Genomic DNA, 13,813 nt, shown 5'->3' with positions numbered 1-13,813 from the left:
AATATTACACACACACACACACACACACACACACACACACACACACACATTCTGACCTCCAGCTAGCCATGACCTTAGCTTCTTTGGAAGACAAGCAGGTCCTTAGCTTTTCAGTCCTGGGAAACCAGAGGTAAGGGAAGGGTTCTGAGGCTAAGCTCATAATTGTGTTTGTATTTGCAGAGCTCTTTATATTTCTAGTAGATTTTGCTATCAGTTTTTCCCTTCCTCGTTTTTCAAATGATGGAGGTGGAAAGCTACAGAGCAGCAAAGGGGAGAGGAGCTACCTTGAAACAAATTCTAAATAAGCACATAGAGGGAGTTCATTAGTCATCAGGGAAATGCAAATTAAGGCCACAATGTGATGCTGGAATGACAAATGGAAAAGACTGACCACACCACATGTTCGGAGGGACATGGAGTTAACTCTTGTACCTTGCCGCTGGACACGGAACATGGTAAAACCACTTTAGAAGACCGTTTGGGAGTTTCTTGAAAAAGTTCACCACATATCTGCTCTGTGACCCAGCGCTCCACTCCTAGGAATTTACCCGAGAGAAAAGAAAATATTCATCCATAAAAGTCTTACACTAAATTCTAGCTAGAATATTCATAGCCACTTTGTTCACAAAAGGCAAAAACTGGAAATAGCCCAGATGCTCACCTTCAGTAGAATGGATAAATTGTAGCGTGTTATACAGTGAAATACTACACACAATAAATAAATGATCTACTCTACACACAGTATTATATGAATGACTCTCAAAACTATTATACTGAATAAAAGAAGCCAATATACCCACAAACACAGAAGTACAATAAATGGTGTCTGGATCATATGGAATTCTAAAATAGACTGATCAGATCGGTGGTGGTTCCCAGGAGAAGGACTGACTAGGAAGGGGCACAAGAAAAATTTTCTAGGGTGATGGAAATATTCTGCATCTTGATACGCAGCTACCTACATTGAATGCTTAAGATTAGAGCATTTCATTATGTGTAAATTACACCTTACTAAAACACTTTCCTGTGGGCCATGCACTAAGTTATGTGCTTTGTATACATTATGTTGTTTAACTTGTCAGCAAATCCCATGAAGTGGATATTATTGTCTCTGCTTTACAAATGAGAAAACCAAGGCTCAGAAAGTTTAAGCAATCTGCTTCAGGACACAGTTAAAAAAAATTAGATTAGAACTCAGGCAGTATGATTCCAAAGCCCATGCCTCCAAGATTCCCACTTTTCCCTCAACCCATCTTCTTCCCTAACATTTTACAGATGGGGAAATTGTGTGATATGTCTGGTAATGATTGGCATATGTGTGGTATGTGTGTTTGTAGTACATGTTTAAGATGGGGTGACATTATCGTGTCTGTGTGATGTATGTGCTGTGAAATTGCATGTGCAAAGTGTGTTAGTGAAATGTATGTCTTTTATGCGTGGTACATATGAGCACCAAAGACACGCTCAATGCCACCTGTGCTCTTTGGAGTCAGAGTTGAACTAGAACCCAGATCTCTGGGGCTTTCTTACCGTAGCACACATCTTTACTTGGGCTTTAAAGAGGTCAAGCTCACTCCTACTCAGCTCAGGATCGGGAGCTAAAAGTACAATTTTTTTAAATGTTTATTTATTTGAGAGAGAGAGAGAGAGAGAGAGCATGAGTGGGGGAGGGGCAGAGAGAGAGAGAGAGAGAGAGAGAGAATCTGAAATAGATAGAATCTGAAATAGACAGAATCTGAGCTGTCAGCACAGAGCCTGACACGGGGCTCGAACTCAGGAACGGCGAGATCATGACCTAGGCAGAAGTTGGACTCTCAACTCACTGAGCCAACCAGGTGCCCCTAAAAGTACAATTTTTAAAGAGTTGAGTATAACATTCATATTATGGGAGACCCAAACTCAGGGCACTATGACTTCAAAATGAGAGACTGAATTTTCCATCTGTCTTTGTACTGCTAGAATAGTTCCAGAGGTTTCCTGTGACTCGTGGACATATGCCATTCACTCTCCCTGCAATTAAGACATGCTACCCCCAAACACCGCCCCCTATCACCAGGCTCACCTGTTACCGCTCTGTGTGTCTTCTTTATTTATTTATTTATTTATTAAAAAAAAATTTTTTTTTTAATTTTTTTTTTCAACGTTTATTTATTTTTGGGACAGAGAGAGACAGAGCATGAACGGGGGAGGGGCAGAGAGAGAGGGAGACACAGAATCGGAAACAGGCTCCAGGCTCCGAGCCGTCAGCCCAGAGCCCGACGCGGGGCTCAAACTCACGGACCGCGAGATCGTGACCTGGCTGAAGTCGGACGCTTAACCAACTGCGCCACCCAGGCGCCCCTAAAAAATTTTTTTAATGTTTACTTTTGAGAGAGAGAGAGAGAGAGAGACAGAGCATGAGCAGGGGAGGGGCAGAGAGAGGGGAAAACACAGGATGCTCCAGGCTCTGAGCTGTCAGCACTTAGGGCTCGAACTCATGAATTGTGAGATCATGACCTGAGCTGAAGTCAGATGTTTAACCGACTGAGCCTCCCAGGCCCCCCTCACTGTATCTTCTTGGTTGCAAGATGTCCAAGGCCTCCAACACATTCAGCAAGCTTCCGTCTACTTAATTTAAGAGGAGCACGCATGAGTTTCTCACTTTCTCCTTGACCGTTGGAGTTCAGACAGGGATTAGCGTCAAGAACAACAACGACAAGAAAAAACCACATAAAAACCCCACAAACAAACTAAAAGAACAACCAAACAGCTCGTCTTCTTTGGCCTTAACTCACATCCAATCGGCGTTAAGAGTGTTTTAAAAGCCATGCAGTCTTTGGTGTTCTTAGAGGGCCGTACCTTGTGTTTGGGGGGAATTTGGCTTAAACGACAACTTCCTTCCCCCAAAGTATGGCTCTCTGAGAGGAAAAATATATAAATGTATAATAGAAATATATAAATATTTACAGTCTATAAATATATAAAATATATATGTTCTCCCAGCCTGAGTCCACTAAAGAGAAACTTCATCTTGAGATTATTTTGTCTTTTCTTCCAAAGTTGCAGAATGTATTTCATGGTCTGCCTTTTCTCTGGAACTGGCAAATGGTGCTGTGAATGAATCACCCTGTTTCTTGGGAATGTTTTGCTCCAAGAGCTCAGAGGGGGGGTACAACAAGATGATAAACAGCCTCTTGAATGATCTCTCCTCCCCTCACTGCAGGGCCCGGGGCCTGTGGGTTCATAGAACAGAACGAGGCTGGGCTTTTAGAGACTGCTGGGCCTAACCCAGTGTTGCAGACAAGGAACCCTAGGTTTTAGCACTTAGAGAAGGGGAGCCGTGGAGCAGGGCCAAGGCCATCTGAGTATGATTCATTCCCACTGGTCGTGGGCCCATGGACTGTGCCTTCATTGCTTTGAGTTTCAGCTTCCTCCTCTGGAAAACGAGGGCAGGGAGTCTGATATCCCTTTTGGTTTTCTATCATCTGGGGGCCATCTGCATCTAAAGGTCCACCTGATAGAAAGGCTGAACCTGAAATATGGTGTTCTGCCTCCAAAGCCAGAGAAGGGTCAAGGTCTGTGGCCCTCATCAGGCACCAAGTGGTTCAGTTCAGTTGAGCCTGGTTCAACAAACACACCCAAGCCCCAACTCTCTCCAGACCCTAAACTGGACACTGGGGACACCAAAGTGGGTCAGATGTGGCCCCTGCCTTCAACCTGTGGGGCCACATGGACACATAGCCAATTACAATAGACTGTGGCAAGCTTGGTGATATCATTCCTGAGGGGCTTTGGGACTGCAGAGGAAGGACCTCAGCCTGGAGGAGAGTCAGGGGAAGTTTCCAGGGAGGTGACAGTCAGAGGATTAGCATCAGGTGGCCTTGATGCAAGGAGGGGATGGAATGAGACCTTGGGAAAGCCCCTCCCCCACTCTGGGCCTGAGCCTCCCTAGAATGCATTTGTGGGGGGTGGCTGACTGTTCTGATGGCCGTGGTCTCCCTAGTCTGGTTTTCTGAGGTGGGGAAAGTGTCGATTATAGTTTTGAGCTTGGAGAGTGCTTTGTCCAGCAGCCAGGAGAGACCTGCCTTTTCCTGGCATTCAATGCCTCTGCCCTCCGCATCTTCTAGGCCCACACTCCTCAGGGAGCACAGGGCCGCCTGCCACCCTCTTAGCTCCGACCAAGTCCCAGTTCGTGTGGGAACAGCCCAAGCTGAGAGGTTGGAGTGAGTCACCCTTCCCTCCCCTGACCCCGCGCCCTGTCCTCAGTCCACGGGAGAATTGCAGAGTTGCCCTGGCCGGGGGTGGAGGGGGAGAGCTCTCAAGGCTGACAAAGGGATTAGGCGCACAGTGGGCTGGATGATATCAAAAAGGAAATTGTTATTCAGAAGTGTCTGTCCCTCTGGCAAATGGCAGGAGTCCCTGACCCCGGGTGGGCAGGATCCTCAGTCCTGTCAGCTTCCCCATCTCACCCCTGCCCTTACTAGCCAGGCTGAGCCCCCGGGAAAGTGCCCACTTGCTCTCCACCCTTCCTCTCATTCCCTCTGCCCCTCCACCCGACCCCCCTGCCACTGCTCCCCTGGGGTGCAGCCACAGCTGCCCTGTGGCTCAACCCCCTGGACACCCTGTGTTCCTGTCCTCAGTCCTATGGCCTCCTGGCAACATCTGACCCCTTCAGAGGCCTCCTCCTGCAGCCTTTTAAAATTTTTTTAATGTTTATTTTTGAGAGCAAGAGAGGACATGAGTGGGATGAGGGGCAGAGAGAGAGACACACGCACAGAATCTGAAACAGGCTCCAGACCCTGAGCTATTAGCACAGAGCCTGACATGGGGCTTGAACTCACGAACTATGAGATCATGACCTGAGCCAAGGTCGGACACTTAACCTACTGAGCCACCCAGGCACCTTCCCCCGCTTCAGCCTGTTAGACACGAGGGCTCCTTGGGACACTGCCTGCTTTCTTCTCACCCTATACATAATATCCTACTCTGGGCCTCAGTTTCCCCATCAGCGAAATGAGCATACAGAAAAGCACCTTTTGCCAAGGGGATGATGCAGGGATCAAATGAGTTAACACAAATAAGGCGCTTAGTGCCTGAAGCAGTGTGTTCAATAACTGTTGGCTGAAGTATTCCTAATTTTTCAAAATCTCCATGGATACCTAAAGGGTTTCTCCAACATAATTTGGCCAAAACTGAACTCGACTTTTTCCCCTCAGCGGGCTCCTACCCAGGCTTCCCCATCTCAGTAAATGGCAACTTCATCCACTCAAACTAAAAGCCTGGGGACCGGTCTTGACTCGGCCTCTCTGTGCGTCCACACTCCCCATCCAACTGAGGACCCTGGGTGCTTCCTCCATGCACTTGAATCAGGTGCTCCTTGCTCACCTTCCTGACAGGGCTGAGCACTTCACCCCCTCCCAGAGGACTTCCCGGCCCCTCTCTGCCCCTCCACTCCCCCTCCACACAGCTGCCAGTGAGATCTTTCAAAAACATCCCCGGGATGTGCCTCCCTCCTTGGCCCTTAGCACAGCCCACGAGGCTCTAGGTTCCAGCTGCATCCCCCACGCAGGTCAGTCTCACCCCAGGGCCTTTGCCTGAACCCCACCAATCTTTGTAGGGCCACTCTTTCTGTCCTTCAGGTTTTCACCAAAATCCATCTCCTGTGTGAAGCCCTTCCTGTCCTCCTGTCCTCATGCCCCCTGCCCCCCAGCCTGCCCGCCTCCCCCCACTGACTCCTGCTCTGGCACACAGCACAGTCTGTGTTTCTGCATCAGCAGGGTTGCTCTCTGGTTTATTGACTACCTCTCACTTTTCTCAAGATCTCAACCTGTGATCTTAAAGGCAGGAGCTGTGTGTATTTTATCAGCCAGTGTGCAACCACCAGACGGGCAATATTTCATCAACTCTCAAGGCCTCAAGTGGATATCCAGACCTGGGCTCTGTGACCTTGGGGAAGTTACTCACCCTCTCTGGGCCTTGAGTTTCCAGTGTCTGGCAGATAGAGGGGCTTGGCTGGTGATGGACTCCTCCTTGCCTTGGCGCAAGGTGCAGCAGGGAGGGGATGCCGCCCAGGCTGGCCGTTTCACCTGCTGTATATTTCCCGGGGCACATTTCCTCTTGTTGACACAGAAAACACTCTGTATGTGTTTGCTGAGTTGAATCAAGTCAAATAGTCCTGCCCCAAGGCCCTGGAAACACAGATACCAGCACCTCTAGGAATGGGAAGCCTACAGGGGAGCTAGTTCAAGGCCCAGGGAGCTAATTTAACTATTGGATGATTAAATATGCTTAATTATTGGGAAGTACCTGTAGTGGGAAGTAGAGCACAGACCGCAAGTGGCAAGAGGCCTGGTTCAAATTCGTGTTGTGGGGAGAAGCCTCCCTGCCAGCTCCGGGCCTCCCCCATCCAGCCATCTGGACGGGGGAGGTCTTAGCCAGGCACCGTGGCCCCAGGGAGCCGAAGCCTGGGCCAACACGGGGGCTGGGATCCTTCCTGGCTCCTCCTGAGATCCCCACCCCACTGAGCTGGCATGGGTCTGGGGAGAAGGTGAGGCCAGACTCAGGGCGTGACTTGGGGCAGGGTTGGCTCCGTTCCTGGTCTGAAAGCCTGTGTTAATATGCTAGCCTCAGGCAGGGGCTGGGATAGGCCTGGCACTGTTCCAGCAGACAGGGGCAATCCAGGCCTGAGGTTCGTGTCCCAACAAGCATGGGGCCTATTCAGTGTCAAGCCCTGGTCTGGGCAGTGCTGGGGCACAAGCATGACCCAGGCCCCAACTCTTAACTCCTGGAGCTCTAGGTCTGTGGGTAGAGGTGGGAGGTGGGGGGGTGGGGAGTGGAAGGGTTAAACCGAGCATTCCTTGTAGGAAGAACAGATGGGGTCTGTGAAGCTTTGGCCTAGGCTGGAAGGTCAGAGGAGGGACCAGAGAATGAACAGGATTAACCAGGGAGGAGAGGCAGGGAGGACACCCCAAGTGAGAGGGAAAACAGGAGAAAAGCCTGGAGGTGAGACAGTAGCACAGGTGCGGGGGTGACCAAGATGGAGTTGGGACTGGAGAGGCTGGCAGGTCCTGTGTGGCTTCCTAAGTATGGGCTCTGGCCAGAGGCCACAGAGTGTCAGTGAAGGACCAGAGTTGTGTTTTGGAAAGAGGAGCATAAGGGCTGTTATAGGATGAATCGGGGCCAGGAGACCAGAGGCCAGGAGCTCAGAGGACGGGATGGTGTGTGGATGAGCCAGGCTCCTCTTGGGCACAGGGGAGGGGGCCAAAGGAGGGGTGGCTGGAGGCGTAGAGGCAGCAGGTCTTGAGTGTGTGTGTGTTGTGGGGGGGGGGGGGGGGAGGCTGGAATGCCTGGTTTCTGGCTGAAGTGCCTGGGAGGACGGAGCAGCTATCTCTAACTGGGGGGCACAGGAGGGGCCAGTTTCGGGGAGTGGAGGGTGTGTTTGTTTAGGAAAAGAGGGATACCTGGGAGACCGGGGTGGGGGTTGGGGAGGTCATAGGGAAAGGCCTGCAGAATGATGAATGGATGGGTGGAGGGGTCTGCAGGACAGTGGGGAGACGAGGGCTGGGGAGCGGGGGGGGGAAAACTGGGTGGGGTCCCTTCTCAGATCTTCTCCTTCTGGCTCCCTGGAGGCAGGGAGCAGGCTTGGCTAGGAAGTGAGGGAGCTAATGGCCCTAAGAGCACCCCAAAGCCAAGGGAGACGGGAGTGGGGGACAAAGGGTCCAGCCCCCAGCTTAGGATGGATGAAACATTTCTGGGACGCATGTGGAAACCTACTGGACGTCGCAGAGGACTGAAGCTCCTGTGGCTTATAGCAGTGACCTGGATAGCACATCTTCTCTTGGTTTCTCTCCTTCCTAGGTTCTGCAGCTTCTTAGATCCCTCCCCGAGTGAGTGCTTGTCTCACACTCTGCTTCGGGTGGGGAGGGCTAAGGTAAAGTCTAGTTGAAGCTTCGGGACTCTTGGGCTAGTGCTGGCTGTGTCCTTGGCCTTAAACCTAGGCCTAGGGCCAAAGAGCCCCCCCACTCATTACTGCCTCCGCCCGCAGGAAGGATTTGTGGAAGTAAACAGAGTGAGTCAAGGCGAAGGGGGAAGGGGAAGAGGGGGTTCTGGGACGTCCTGGGAGAGAACTGGGCACTTCCCCTGGGAGTTTCTCTCTTCCTCATCAGATGGAGCCAGGAGCAAAATGAGCACCAAGATCCCAGACAGATGCACCTCCAGGGGCCAGCCCACATGAGGCAGAGAGAGGTCAAGCGCACGACCAGTTCACCCTTGAGGACTTAGATTCCCAGGAGCCCTGAGCTGTGGAGCTCTGTGACCAGGCCTTGTACTGCGTGTCCAGGTCAGTCGGGGAGCAAAGACCCACTGTGATCAGAGTCACAAATAACCTGTATTGCTTCCTATTGCCCTAGGAACATGAGCTTACTGTAGAAGACTTAAAAAGTAAAGACAAGCATGGGAGCACCTGGGTGGCTCAATTGGTTAAGCAACTGACTTCAGCTCATGGGTTCCAGTCCTGTGTCGGGCTCCATGCTCCCTGCTGACAGCCCAGAGCCTGGATACTGCTTTGGATTCTGTGTCTTCCTCTCACTCTCTCTGTCTCCCTCAAAAATGAATAAACAGCATCAAAGATTTTTTAAAGGAAAAAATTTTAAAGAAGTAAGGACAAGCACAAAAGAAAAAAATGATTAAGCTCATGTATGATCCTCTATCCCTGGGACAACTGCTAGAAACCTACTGATGTTTATCTCTTTTTCCTATGCCCACTTTTTTTTTTTTTTTAACAGAAATGGGATTATATGTTAATACTGTAACATAATTTAATTTACTAATACAGCATGAACTCTTTCCATGGCAAAGTATATAGATCTACATTGTTAATTTTAAGGCTGCCAACGTTGTCCACTTTATTTTATTTAGAAAAATTTTTTGTACCATTTGTTCGTTTTTTTTTCTTCTACTTTTATTTATTTTTTCAATATATGAAATTTATTGTCAAATTGGTTTCCATATAACACCCAGTGCTCATCCCAAAATGTGCCCTCCTCAATACCCATCACGCACCCACCCCCCCCACCCCCCATCAACCCCTTTGTTCATTTTTAAGAGACAGAGACAGAGCATGAGCAGGGGAGGGGCAGAGAGAGAGGGAGACACAGAATCTGCAGCAGGTTCCAAGCTCTCAGTTGTCAGCACTGAGCCTAACATGGGGTTTGAATCCACAAACCGTGAGATCATGACCTGAGCTGAAGTTGGACACTTAACCCACTGAGCCATCCAGGCACCCGCCCCCCTTAAAAAAAATTTTTTTTTTAACGTTTATTCATTTTTGAGAGACAGAGCTATGTTGTCCACTTTATTAATGAAACCTTGGGCCAGCTGCACCAGAAATAATAGTAACAACAACAACATATCCATTTACCAAACATCTAACATGAGCATGTCAAGTTAATCACTGAAGAGCCACAGGAGGTGTGTCCGTTCCCCTCAGTTTACAAATGAGAGAAGTGAGGGTGAGGGGGGGTCAAGTGACTTGCCCAAGGCCACAGGGCTATTGAGGCAGGATTCAAAGCCAGGTGTCTGTAGCTGCTCTTAACAATGATATTTGGCTGCCTGGTGGGTACTCCTTCCTGGGCCCCCATATTTGTTTCCACCCAGAAATTCACATGAATTGGAGCCTTGTGCATGCATTTTACGAGTTCCACTTGGAGGGGGAGGCTTTATATTGGGGTTGGCAGGGCGGGGTGAGGGCAGGCCTCGTCATCCTTCCTGCCGATTTCTTATGGCTCCCTGGACGTGTCATTGACCTCTTCCCTCTGCAGCTATGGAAACAATGCTGGCCAGAAAGGGGAAGGGACGTGCCTAAGGCTGCACTGTGGAGAGATTGCACTGGACTGGGGTCCTGGTTTTCGATTCTGTCCGCCGGGGGTGAACAAAGCATACGGGATGGATGGACAAGGACATAGGGGTTAGAGGCCCAAGCTCCAAAGGACCATCACTGCTACATCTGTCCTGGCACAAGTCTTGCCATATAGGAGACCTGTGAATGGGATACAGAGGCCAGGACGGGGAGGGGTGTCTGTGGAAGTCTTCCAGGAGGGGTCCAGGGGCAAGCAGGGTTTGGACAAGCAGAGAGAGAGGAGACGGTGGACCCTATGCACAGGCAGATGTGTGGAGGCAGAAAGGAGAAAGGGTGTGTTGAAGGGCAGGAATAGGACAAGGAGGAGACTGACCAGACAAAGGGTCTGGGAGTCTTTGAGGGGCCAGAGAGGACCCAGAGGCTCCAGGCCTGGCCTTTGGGGCAATCCCCTAGCCACCACAGAGCCTGCCCTGGTAATTCCTAAACAGGAACAGAAGGAGGAAGTTCTATAAGCGACACTCAGCTGGTGAGTGGGAGGCACGACTTGGTTTCGTTTCCAGACCGAGTCCTGGAGTCGTTTGGCTCTGGTGCCCGCCCCCACCCTGGCCCATCCCCTGCTGCCTCTGCCCTCCGCTCAGGTAGTGGTGAGCCCCAAGGCCCAGGGAGAGGCCAGAGGAAGTCCTGTCGTGTGGAAATGCCCTGACGTCTCTTTCTCTGCCAGACCAGACAGTGAATTCCGGAAGCCTGGGCCGCAGTTTCCACTTCCTCTTTGCCTGGCAAACCCTTTCCTATCCTTCAAGACCCAACCTAAATGTTCCTCATCTGGGCGCCTCCCAGAGAAACCCCCATCTAGGCAAGCTGAGAAATGGCTACCTCTCTCAGCTCCTCCAGCCCTCAGACTGAACTTAAAAACAGATGGAAATGGGGCGCCTGGGTGGCTCAGTCGGTTGAGTGTCCGACTTCGGCTCGGGTCATGATCTCATGGTTCATGAGTTCGAGCCCCACGTCGGGCTCTCTGATGTCAGCACAGAGCCTGCTTTGGATCCTCTGTCTCGCTCTCTCTCTGCCCCTCCCCCACTTGCACTCACTCTCTCTCAAAAATAAATAAACATTAAAATAATAGACGGAAGGAATCACCATTCATTGAGTCTGTGCAGTGCACAAGGCACCATGCTAGCTACCTCTCAGCCTTGACACTTTATTGGAATCTCTCAGTGTCACTGGTAGTTGGTACAATCAATCACCAGGTGCTCGACGTCACCAGCAGCAGAGTGAGGCCTCGCAAGGTCACACGGGTTGCAGACGGTGGGGCTGGATCCTTCGGTCATGGAAGTTCATGGCTCCTGGCCCTCTAGCTCAGGATGTTTCAGCGTCTGTTTCCCCTTCTGATTTGAGAGTCCCCAAGGGGCAGGGTCTGTGTCCTTGGACACCTGGCCCAAAGAAGTCGCTGAGCCAAGGACAAATCTTTGAACCTCTCAACCCACCTTCACCATGACAAGGACATAGCCTGGTGCACTGTATACAGTAGACATTTACTAAATTCTTGTGACATCAAGAAACTTTGATCCTAGTCCAGGCTGTCATAAACTTGCGGTATGACTTTGGGCAAGTCCCTTCCGTTCTTCAGTCTTCAGTTTCCCCAGCTTTAGAAGGAAATGTTTAGAGACCGCTTTCTTGGCTTCCTGCCCGTCCTAAAACCCCCTTTTTTTCTTTTTTCTGGCTCTAGAACATAATGTGGCATATACCCCTATTGTTAACATCTTGCATTGGTATGGTACATTGCTTACAACTAATGAAACAATAGTGGTATATTATTATTAACTAATGTCCACACTTCACTCAGAGTTCCTTAGTTTTTCCCTAATTTCCCTTTTCTGTTCTAGGATCCCATCCAGGATGCCCCCATTTTTAAAATTTATTTATTTATTTATTTATTTATTTATTTATTTATTTATTTAAAACATTCTTTTTCAGATTTATTGATTTTGAGAGAGAGAGAGAGAGAGAGAGAGCGCGCGTGTGCACACGAGCCAGCAGGGGAGCGGCGGTGGGGGTGGGGGGGCAGGGGGAACACCAGAGAGCCTGATATGGGGCTTGAACTCATGAACTATGAGATCATGACCTGAGCCAAAGTCGGATGCTTAACCTACTAAGCCATCCAGGTGCCCCAGATGCCACATTATATTTAATCATCGTGTCTCCTCCTTAGGCTCCTCTTGGCTGTAACAATTTCTCAGACTTTCCTTGCTTTTGATGACCTTGACAGTTTTAAAGAGAATGGGTGAGCTAATATTTGTAGAATTATCTCTCTACTGGCATGTGTCTGATGTTTTTCTCATGGTTACATTGGGATTATGGATTCCTGGGAAGAAGACCACAGAGGTGAAGTGCTGTTCTCATCACATCTTATCAAGGGCACATGTTATCACCATGATTTATCCCTGTTGATGTCAACCTTGACCACCTGGCTGAGGCAATGTTTGTTGGGTTTCTCTACTGCAAAGTTACCTCCCTGCCCCACCTTCCATGCTGTCCTCCTTGGGAGGAAGGAAGTCACTAAGGAACGGAGGAGTTATGCTCCCCTCCTTGAAGGCGGAGTATGGTATTAACATTTTTGCTTCTTTGGTATCTACTTTTCAAAGCCCTCCCACAAAACGTTGCTACAGTCCGTCTTTCCAACAAGCCTGGGAGCCTTTGGAGATGAGGTGGAAATGGAGGCTCAGGGAGGGGACTGGGGTGGAGATCAGCAGTTGGGCCAGGCTCCATGTGTCCCACCTCTCCCTTCTGGATGTGAAATAGGTGAAGGCTGTGAAGGCCAAGGCTCACAGAAGGTCTGGGCAGGACAGAACCGCCAGAGTATCATTCTCAGAGGGGCTTGAATTCTGCCTGGGTTTGCATTCGAGGTCCTGCACTCCCTCACTGTGGCATGTCCCCTCACTGAGCCTCAGTTTCCTCATCCGTACAATGGGGATAACAGTAGCTCCTACCCCATAGTGCTGTGAAGAACAAACAAGTACACACAGAGCCCCAGAACGGAGCACTGGGCAGGAAGCTCTGTGCACAGTGACGGTGAGCTGGTGCTATGATGATTATTTTTACAAGTATTCTTTGAAGCCCTCCTGTTGCAGGCCGTCTCCTGTCTGCTCAGCAGGCTTCTAACCCCCTCTGATCTGTGGGGTCACGGCTCTGGCTGCAGATTTCCTCCCTGCCCTCTGCCCTCCCGCCAGGCCAGGCGGATCAAGGGCCCGGCTCTTTTCATCTTTTCTCACAAACATTCTGAGACATGGTGGAAGGAGGCCTGGGCTGGAGCGGGGCCTGCCTGCCAGAGATGCCCTGTGTGACCTTGGGAGAGTGTCTGTCCTTCTCTGGTCCTTCACCGTGGCCTGAAGAGAGTGGTGGGGTGTGTGGCTGAGTTTCTTGGCTCTTGGCCTTCACAGGAGCCTGGTGGGGCCAGGTGCCTCCCTTCTCTTCACATGGGTAGGTCTTTTCTGCCTGTGACATCCCCTGTCCTGTCACCAGACCCTGGGCTGGACAGAGAAGCATTTGAACCTCAGGCTTCCCGTCTGTGAATTGGCCGTGCACACACAGAAGGTGGGGCTGAGAGGATTTTGATTGTGTGGGGCTGCACTCAGTGGTTAACACCTTGGTTTGCTTGGGCTCCACCCGCTTCCCTTGGCTGGAAGGTGGGTGGATGCTGGAGGAACATGCTGGAGATTGGCCACACTCCTGGCAGCTGGCCTCTGAGGGAGAACAGGCTCACCTGCTCCTAGTCCTTCTGACTCTCCTGGGGCGAGGCACGCTTCTCTAGTGTCCCGTGTTTATGCCTTCAGGCTGGTCTGGCCTGACTCCCTGGAACTCCGGTGCACACACACCAGGTAAGCCAGGGACCTGGCTATAACTGGCTCAGCCGTGGCTGCCGTCGGCACAGAGGCCTCCAGACTGCTCCTCCACACCCCTCAATCTGTCTCCCACTCAGTG

The 13,813-nt window shown here is 50.6% G+C and overlaps 1 protein-coding gene across 1 annotated transcript in view; it reads left to right on the top strand.

Moving 5' to 3' along the window:
• The first annotated feature begins 8,296 nt into the window (after window positions 1–8,296).
• The window catches only part of SRC (SRC proto-oncogene, non-receptor tyrosine kinase), a 60,785-nt gene continuing 55,268 nt past the window's right edge, over window positions 8,297–13,813 (top strand). Inside the window, exon 1 of the mRNA XM_045444648.1 lies at window positions 8,297–8,317. The gene's annotated coding sequence lies outside the window, so the exon portion shown is untranslated. The remainder of the gene's footprint in view (window positions 8,318–13,813) is intronic.

This window comes from Leopardus geoffroyi, chromosome A3 (genome assembly GCF_018350155.1).
Source record: "Leopardus geoffroyi isolate Oge1 chromosome A3, O.geoffroyi_Oge1_pat1.0, whole genome shotgun sequence".
NCBI classification, from domain to species: domain Eukaryota; kingdom Metazoa; phylum Chordata; class Mammalia; order Carnivora; family Felidae; genus Leopardus; species Leopardus geoffroyi.
The sequence above is the reverse complement of the archived record's forward strand: the minus strand, read 5'-3'. Positions and strand labels throughout refer to the sequence as shown.